Source organism: Ptychodera flava, chromosome 10 (genome assembly GCF_041260155.1).
Source record: "Ptychodera flava strain L36383 chromosome 10, AS_Pfla_20210202, whole genome shotgun sequence".
NCBI classification, from domain to species: Eukaryota; Metazoa; Hemichordata; class Enteropneusta; family Ptychoderidae; genus Ptychodera; species Ptychodera flava.
The window spans coordinates 27,455,742-27,465,633 of NC_091937.1; the positions used below are offsets into that span (position 1 = coordinate 27,455,742).

Here is a 9,892-nt window from a genome sequence, read left to right on the forward strand (position 1 = left end):
ATGTCCTTGTACCAAGTTTGAATAAAATCAGTTAAGATATGCCTGAGTTATGGCTCTGTACATGAAAAAAATTGTAACAAAATGGCCTCACGGCAGCCATATTGGATCGTATCACAAAACAAATTGACGTGCATATCTATGACATGGGTCAATGTCCTTGTACCAACTTTGAATAAAATCGGTTGAAACATGCCTGAGTTACGGCTCTGTACATGAAAAAATCATAATAAAATGGCCGCCTGGCAGCCATATTGGATTGTATCACAAAACAAATCGATGTGCATCTGTATGACATATGAAGTAATCCTTGTACCAAGTTTGAATGAAATCGCTCCAGGCATCGCTGAGATATCTGCGTGAACGGACGGACGCACGCACGCACGGACGCACACACGGACGCACGGACATGACCAAACCTATAAGTCCCCCCGGACGGTGTCCGTGGGGACTAATAACGACAGGAGCCTAGATGTTTGTCAGTGATGTCAACATAGTTTGCTTAACTCACATAGATAACTAAGCCGTATATATGGTGTATTTGTAGACATCTGTCTCTCATTAGCAAACAATCAAGCAAATTATTTTAAACAACAAAAATAAAAACATTAATTTGCACCTACAGGGTATAATTTCAATGAAAAGTATTTCATTATTGAAATAAGAATGTGACGGACATAAGAAGATTTACAGGAAGATTAGTAGAGGTATAATAGCTCACTCATGATAATTTTGATATTTATAGTGTGGTGAGAGTCAACTGCACCTGCTTGCCACTAATTATGCTGAAGTGCTTTCAGCTTTCTAAACAGTCTGGATAGCCTGAACTGAAATTCACTTTTTCACAGTAACAATGTTGACAATATACATACAGGCTGTGTTTAACAGATAAATACAAACATTTTGACATACTTTAGCCAACAGAGTAGGTGATAAACAGAACAAAATTTCCAGAAAAAATGAAATCTTGGAGCTGCATACTCTCGAATATCATTTGGCTTGAAACAGGTTTCTAATATTTTGTCACTCAAAAAATCCCTTTGGCTCAAAGTTGGTAGTCAGCGAAGATTTTTTTACCAAAAACAGGAAAAACCAACCCAAAATAAAAATATGCAAAATCACTGCAATTTGACAAACCTGACATGTCACCCCTAGCAACCTGCACATCAAATTTCAAACTTGTGCAACAAACTCTTTTTAGAGATTTTTTGACCAAAAATGGGAATTGTCCCAGACTTACAAATTCCACAATTGTTCGAACAAACTTGTTACCTCTAGCAAACGTACCACATACCAAATTTCAGACCAATAGAACAAATGATTTCAGAGGCGAAGATTTTTTGACAAAAAACCAACGAAATTGCTGGAAAATACAAATATCCAAAATTTGAACTTCAGTTATCCTTAAGAACCTGCAACTGAACTAGCAGTTCCTGAAAAGAAGATGAATGTTGATGGAACACAGAGGATGGAGGACTGAGGACAATCCACTTATCTGAATAAAGCTCTGTGTCATTGACAGCAGGCTAAAATCTCACTTATGAAGCAGTCTGTAAGAAGTGTTGTGCTTCAGGAGCAAAATTAGTGTGAAAGGAAGATATTGTATAGCACTGATTCTCGGTTCTCACTACATGAAAGATGAAACAAACATGCAAAGAAAATATCTGTAAAGGCATTTTTCCATCAAAAGTCACAATACTCAACATCGTCAAACTCTAAGGTGATGTTGAACTTGTTCACCCATAATGCAACTAACATTATGACACCCCCTGAAAAAGAACTCACAAAAGATGATACAGTTCAAATTGGTAAACAGGTGCTTTAATTGAAATATATAGAGACCTCTTGCATGTGATAAACAGAAATATGTTTGAATGAAATCTTATTTGAAATTCACAATGTTTGTGCTTGCAATTCAGTGAGAAGACTCAAAATCACCAACAAAGTTGCTGTTTTTCTGTATTGCCCTTTGCATGATAAAAAGTTAAATTGATAGCAGGCCATCACATTGACATTCAGATCTTATCACATTTGAAGAAAATTACTGGACATACGTGGGTCATGGTGCACTTTCCTCAGTTCACACCTGCCAAAGTAATATTTCCAGACATAAAAATAATAATGGCTGGCAAATTTTGATAATATCAGAAAGAAAGTAACATTGCATATATGTATGCTCAAATACATTGTCCTTGTGTCTAGGGATTAAAAAGCTATTTAAGTTTGTGAGAATTGCATCATCATATCAATTTTACTCCTTTGTACATGTATGTATCATTTATATGAAGATGCAGTCCACATGGGGTTGGACTAATCATACCAGTGTGATAATTAATATGATCCTGCATTTGCATTGCCTGGGAGTAGTCTATGTGAAATTGTAGTCTCCTGTAAATGTTTGCTTTCCTAATGCTATGGTTCAGCTTTTAACATGGCATTTCAGTTATTTCCAGTCCCTGTTGTACAAACTTTTCCCTGTACTAGGTAATTTTCAGCTTCAGACTTTGTTACTGTGACAAAAATGCCTGTCAATGGCTTCTTCCGCAGCCTCAGTCAGTGGTACTTTTCATCCATGAATGTAGCATGCTTCCTTCCTATGGAAAGGTAAGAAATGAGAAATTGAACAATTTAAAATTAGAGACACGAGGACACTGAACTTTGATCATTGTTTTAAACTCTTTATTACATGCTCAGGATGTCAGTTTGTTTCATCCTCTTTCTCCCAGGTAGTATTTATTTCTATGGTTTGTCTATGGAGCCTGGTAGAAAGATGATTATATGGATTCAAGATACTGCCATGCATCAAAATTAGTGTTGTTCAATGATAGCCTACACTTGAGTATTAGCCCCTCACATTGTCTAATATTCTATCTACCCCATGATAATTCCTTCCTAAGCCCTCCCAAGTAAAATCCATGGCATGACTCTTACAAAGGAACCAGTTTTAAAGATCCCATTCAAAGCAAACAATCACACAGATATACCTTGTTAAAGCGAAGCAGTCTGTGGTACTGTCTCAGATTTTGAAGCACTGGGGTTGAATGGAGGGAGATCACTTGCTAAACTGACATAGTTTCTATGGAATTTAACTTGAATAATGCAATACAGTATACATACAAACTACATTTAGCATCCACTACATCCTAACTGAAAGGCCACTTTGAGACTGGTTTGATTAGCTGTAATACATAAACTACACATTTGTATAGACATCACAAAAACACACATCATTAGACAGTCTAATTTAAGTTTAAAACAGTACAATACACCTGTTACTTTTCTGATTAAAAAAAATATTTTGTTTTTGTACCAACTTAACTATCTTTTCTTCTCCCATGAAATGTCAAGTTTTCACCTCATCAAAGTGCACTGTGAATTTTGGTGTGGACTAAAATTAATTTGCTAACAATCACAATTTAATATATGATGTATGCTGTCTTCACAAGTTGAACACTGGACATGTAACGTGCTTTTCGCAACAGAAGAAGACAGTACAGTTGGTACAATTGAGAACAAAATTAATAATAAAATCATCAAAACTTACAGCTACTGTTCTGAGAAAACAAACACAGTGTCTGAGAATTGTTCTGAATAGATAGGTTGCAGTCAACTAGGATTGTATAGTTTGTTTTGAAAAATGGTCAATATAAAAATGGTTTCACTGAATTTCCCTGGATACCACAGAATCTGGTTTTGATAAATGAATATATGCAACCTACATGTATTTATACACATATCTAATGGAACTCGGATGTGACAGGATCAGACTCAGAGATGGTGGAGATCTTTCACAAAAGCAGTTTATACCTCACTTAAAAAGGGAAGAAAGGACAGGATAAAGGTCAAGAAGAGGTATTACTGCAGAAAACTTGGGAAGGAGAATAAAATTCCAGAGTTTAATATCACCATTACTTCAACGTCTGTGCCACATCCAAGCTGCCATGAGTGAGAGGAACAAAGAAACCCTATCGATGATCATTCATCCCTCACAGTACTGTAGATTTCCCATAATTCATTGCGATTTGTATCCTCTGAGATACTTGAGTGAAGTCTACTATGTCTCCCATGTGTAGACAAATTCACAGACTATCTATCAAAATTTTGAAAACGTACTTTTATGCACACCATTCTTCTCAGTTCTCATTTTAAATAATTTGGAAAATTATGTATAATTGAGAGAGGAGATAGCATTTTTGTGAAATTTGCCAGAGATTGTCCTCAGCCATACAGAATAATGTGATGGAAAGTAGGGAGACTAGTTGCACCTGTTTTATGAAACAAAGGATATTGATTTTTGCAATGAAAATGACAAAAGAAGTTTGCATGCTAAGATTTCTGAGAGAATGACTCCTTCAGTTTGTCATAACTTGCTACCTAAAAAGTATGGCATTTGTAGTACCCGCAGAATGTGACATTTATGGTTGTTTAGTGGTTATTTTCAAAATTTCACTGAAATATCTGAACATACTTTTACTAGATATTATTTAAAAATTATTCTGATGCTGCACACTAGTACTTACATGCAGAACTGAAAAAGTTTTGAGAAAAGTTACCTTCAAGGATACAATTCAAAGAGTATTGTGGGTAATTTATTGTACTGTGTCCCTCTAGTGTGCATAAATGAGGTCTATATCTAGAAACATACTGACTGGCTGTAGGCCCTAATGACTGCAAGTTGCCAAAATAATTTCCCCTTAAGAATTAAAGGAAATTATTTAATTTCAGGTAACTCACAACTTAACAGGCAAACACATGTACATGTACTGTGTTGTCCTTACAACCACTCAGTACACTGGCAAGGTGTCAGTATATCATTAACAATTCACTGACCAGTTTTATATGGCTTCTCTTTCTCATTTCCAGAAGAACATGGTGCTTTCTTTTCCTTTGCATCTTTTCCCTTGAAGCTAAGCAAAAAAAAGCATACATCATGTATAAATCATTTAGCAAAACTAAATATTTTTACCTGCAGTCATGTAACTGAATATCCATCTTAGAAATGCAGAATGTCTGTATTTGACATTGCAGAAGAAGAGATAACTTATGAGCACTACTCAATCATGATTTGGGAGTACCTGCCAGACAGTATCACTTTCCCACCTGCACAGTCAGTAAAAGCAGTATTGAGCCAAAAGTATTTGGCTTTATCTGTTGTAAGAGCTTTAGTCTAAAAATCATGTGTACAGTATCGCTGTCTTCAGGGACCTTCAAATATTCAAGGATATATTAAAATGCACCGTATGGGAAATGTTTTGCTTCACAAGTTTACTATCTGTAAAAAAAAATTAACAAAGAGAATACTCCCAAATCATATTTGTCGAGAAAGAAGGCTAAAAATGACAAGCTTTTAAAAACAAGGTAACTTTCATTCTCATACTTTCAAATGACTTTGTATGGGAGACGTGATCTATTTACAATGCCAAATTTCCTTCAGTTAAAACACTCTAGACTGTAATGAAGCCTGATCTTCCAGTTCATCAATTTCATGTTCTGTGAGCACCATGCCCCTAAGAAATTTGCAAGATGCAAGAACAAGAGCATGTGCAGCATTCTGAGACAGTTGATGAATCCCAAGGCACCAGGAAAAAGTTTATTTACAAAACATGCACAGGCTATCATGTTTGCAATTTTCTTGGCAATTGATAGTTTTAGCTACATGAATATGGCACAGCCCCTGATATTTTAGGAGGGAGGTTGATGCAGTTGGTCTATATTAATAAGTTCGATGATGAGAAACCAACTCCGTTTTTGGCCTAAACGATTGAAAAGCAAACAAAGGGATACTTTGGAATGAAATTTATGTACAGTATACATGTAGTTCATCATGTGAGTGTTTGATGTTGATGACATCTTGTTTATCTTTTTTTGAAGTGATCGGATTGGTTGATATGCAATGAGCCATTGGTTATTTGAGTCCACAACTGCAGAAGTGCCTTTGCTCAACTACGACAAAACAAGGAAGTAACAACAACAAATGCATAAAATGGTCTTATTTATTCCTATTTGAACACACATACTGTTGCGAAGTATTTGTAACCATGATAACATGACTTCTAGATGCATAATACTATCTGAATCTATCTGGCATATATTTATACTGCATTAGGAAAATTATTCATAACTTACAATTATCACTTTTATGATCAACATCCTTGGGACAGAAATTCATGACAGCGACCTCAGGACTGGGATCCATGGTAGTGTCCTAGGACAGGTATCCATGACAACATCTTCACCCAACTCCTATAGCTTTAAAAGAACAAATCACATACACACCGCAGTGAGTTCAAAATGAAAGCTTATGACTCTGAGTCTTGATCACCACTTCTACAACCTTGGCACTTTTTCCCCCATGATTCAAAATAAATCAAATTGATGAAGCCCTAAACTGCAACTTCTGTGACTAATTTTACCCGTTTTTGTAAAAAATAATGGGAGTTATAAATGGCAAAAATGGCTTTCCCATATTATAGCAACCTAGAAGCTAGCACACATGTGAAAATCAGCCTTGGTAAATTTCCCCTTTAAATAGCACAGACTGCAATTTTTAAAATTTCATCAAACTTACAGCAACTCACTGGACCCCATTAAAAGAGTATAAATTGTATTTCATAATCAGAGTTCTCCACAGGCCCATTAAATGTGGCAGCTAGCTGAGTGTTGGAATTACCCACTTACAAAACATGTAACAAAATAAGGCCACTTTGGAATGTGACTTTCTTTCAACTCTGTATTTTTGCGGTAGTTTTTGAAGGATTAAAACGTTCGGTATTTATCATTGTCAATACTCTTACAAAGTGTTTCAATTTCAAAGAAAATTTTTTTCTAGAAAACTGACCAGCTTCATGCTACATGTAACTTCACTTGATACACAGTGAAGTTCCATGTAGTGACAAAGTTGTTATTCTCAATTGCTTTTTGAGAGTCTATTCATCATGTGATCATCATGTCTACTGAGTAGAGTGACATGTTTAGGAAAGTTGTGACAGGTACTCAAATTTTAGGCAGATAGTATGCTAATGTTATGCTAAAATATGGAAATGAGGCAGCACAATTTTTCAATCCAATCGTGGAGACCATTGATGTTGCGATTTACAAGATTTATTATATTAATATGTAAACAGAATTGCTATTCCCCAATATGTCAGAGAATTTGCCGTCTTGATGTTAAGAAGAGGACGGTTTCATTTGATTTGTGAATACAGACTTGGGGGGGGGGCAGAATTTGAGAAAAAAAGGGATGGGAGGGTCTCCTTTGGCAATCTCATGCATACCAATTAACCCCCCGACCCACCTGCTCATAATTACTGAAGTCTCCCTCAGTTGAGTTTGGTACAAGAAACATAGCTTTTGATTGTTATTGGGAATTAAAACATACCATGAGCGTTAACACACTGAAATCTTGTAAATGTTTTGATAGTACAGCATGCAAGGAAATACAGCATGCAAGGAAATAAAGATTGTTCATGCTTCCATGTCGATTTATTCTCAGCAAAGTCAGCCACACATCTGAATTAAATTCTGAGTGAATCGCAAACCATAAGACCTGGGAACTTGGTACATGATTATGGAATGTGAAACATAAATCAGGCTTACCCCTTCAGCATGGCTGACTTTCTGAATATTTTTTTTCCAAAGGATATGCTCGATAAACAATAATTATTGCTCGTGAACTTTATATTTATTAGCCAAGATTTAGTTTCAAACTCCCAAGAATACTATAATATTAACATATAATCTACGTATTCTTACTTCACTTGATGATATAATGTTTTAATAAAATCTCTTTCACCCAGGCCCATAGAAAAACTTCAAATATATTATATGTAGACAAAGAGGAAATATATAGGGGAAAGAGCATTCCTTAATTTAAGATACTTAAAAATACAACAATTATTGAATGTTTGGACTGACCCAGGTATTCTAAGCTGGATTCGAATGCACAGTCAAAGGCAATGTGATGCCAATTGGTAAAGGCTTACATTCACTGGGTAAAGGGCTGAAGGAATAGCGAAGAATCAAGCGACAACTGAACAAAAGAAGAGTGAGTTCTGTCTCCAAAAATCTCCAGATTTCCGGTGGAAGCGCATGTTGGACATGGCCCAGACGTGCACCGTTTGCAATAGGACTCGGACTAAGTCACCTCGACCCCTGTCCGTTTCGACCCCAATATTTCACACTCTCTTGTTGTGCTCACCTCTACCTTGTCATATCTTTCTTGTTTCATGACGTTTTACTGAATATATCATGTATCTTTCCTGGGAAAATTGGCTTCTAAAACAAACAATTTAGCTGTTTCGATACACAAAATGCGGAGACACTTTTACGACCAAGTGCAGCGCGCAGACTCATGTTCATAGTTTTTGGCGACTTTGATGAACCCGGCCTAGCCCTACGTACAACGCTTTGTGTTCCCAGAGTTATATGGGGAGGCCATACAAGGCCGGAACACACAGCAAGGACACCGGCCGGTAACCTGAGAGGTCTGCCAGTTGCGAGCTCGGCCAGTGCCCGCGCCGACCAACTCGGCCAGTGGGAGAGGTCTACCACTTACATTGCGTACATTTTCTCTTCACAGTCAACAGATGCTTTTATACGCATGCCAATTTTGGGGTTTTTTATGTTATTTTGTTGAACATTCAGTAAACAACGAGAACGTCCGACGTTTAACTCTGAAAAACACATTGGTCGAGAGGTATAAATTGGCAGTAACAATGACTTAATCATTGATCGTTGGATGAATAACGTTTTATGCTATGGTTTGACGGTAGTAAATCGTAGCTTCAAAGGTATTTTAATGGAAAGCAAAATACGATGTACCACATTCCGGCCGATGCCATCGTGTAGTTAGCGTTGATTGTTGAACTTCAAGCGAGATAACCTCCATGGCGGAAGGAAGTTTGCAAACATCGCGCTCATGAATGACATTCACATTGCTTAGCGAGACCTAGAAAATAGAAGAATACTGTAGTCTCATCATATAACCATACTCCTACTGGCCCAGCTCGCAACTGACTGACCTCTTTTTATTTGGCCCTGCATCAGAATTACACGGCGGCCGTGGTATGCATAACCGCGGCCGCTGTGTAATGAACCACACGTAACTGTGCCCTGAATACCGTGCTGTGTGTTCCCGGCGTTATACGGCGTCCCACCGCACACAATGTATCTGTCGAGCCATTCGGGTGCGTTCCCGACGTTACAAGGTTCCACTAAAGTCTTTCAAAGTGCTATGAGCATCGAAAAATCTGAGGACGTACTTTCGAGATGATAATGATACAAGTTTCATAGGGGTCGAAACGGTCAGGGGTCGAGCGTGGGTCGAGTGACTCGCAGAAGCCACTGCAGCTCACAAGTTACCCGCGACAAAAATCGGGAAATGGTAAACGTTATTAGCTTCATAACAGCCGCACAGTGTCTTATAGGAATACAAAGCAGTAGGCACTTACCGCTATCTTTCTTTAACTTGAACAAAAACCGGGAACGTAGTTAGTGTTCGGTAGATGTGCTGTACCACGCGCGACCCTTCATGACCGTGGCTGTACAGTCGGACCCGCTGGCTGAAGCTGTTCGCACTAGTTACGCACACACGGCAGACATAACCATCCGAGTTCAGAATATAGTGCGTGCCGTGTTGGGCTTAATTGACACGTTAAAGGTTGATAGTTTGGTGTAATTGTTTGACATTAAGCAAGTACTATACTTTTAAAACAATTACTAAGAAGATACAAATAGATGAAACTTTGAAATTATGATCCGCTACCTCCGCTACCCTTCGCTACCCAAAATCTCATTTGCATAAATGAATCGTGCCTCATATCGTGCGATAATTGTTGATTTGCCAAGACTCGGCAGTAAAATTGGCTCCCTAAACTCAGCAACAAATAGCCCTTAA

At 37.5% G+C, this 9,892-nt stretch overlaps 1 long non-coding RNA gene across 3 annotated transcripts; it reads right to left on the reverse strand.

The window, feature by feature from the left end:
- Nucleotides 1–1,796: 1,796 nt before the first annotated feature.
- LOC139142375 (uncharacterized) lies at nucleotides 1,797–9,680 on the reverse strand. 3 transcript variants are annotated; one of them, XR_011554377.1, is made up of 4 exons: nucleotides 9,447–9,680; nucleotides 6,124–6,246; nucleotides 4,828–4,904; nucleotides 1,797–2,591 (listed from the first exon to the last, which is right to left on the reverse strand). It is a non-coding gene; the product is annotated as an uncharacterized lncRNA (long non-coding RNA). The 3 variants fall into 3 exon arrangements; XR_011554379.1 differs by lacking the exon at nucleotides 9,447–9,680 and adding an exon at nucleotides 9,117–9,423; XR_011554378.1 differs by lacking the exon at nucleotides 9,447–9,680 and adding an exon at nucleotides 8,195–8,407.
- Between the last annotated feature and the right edge of the window lie 212 nt (nucleotides 9,681–9,892).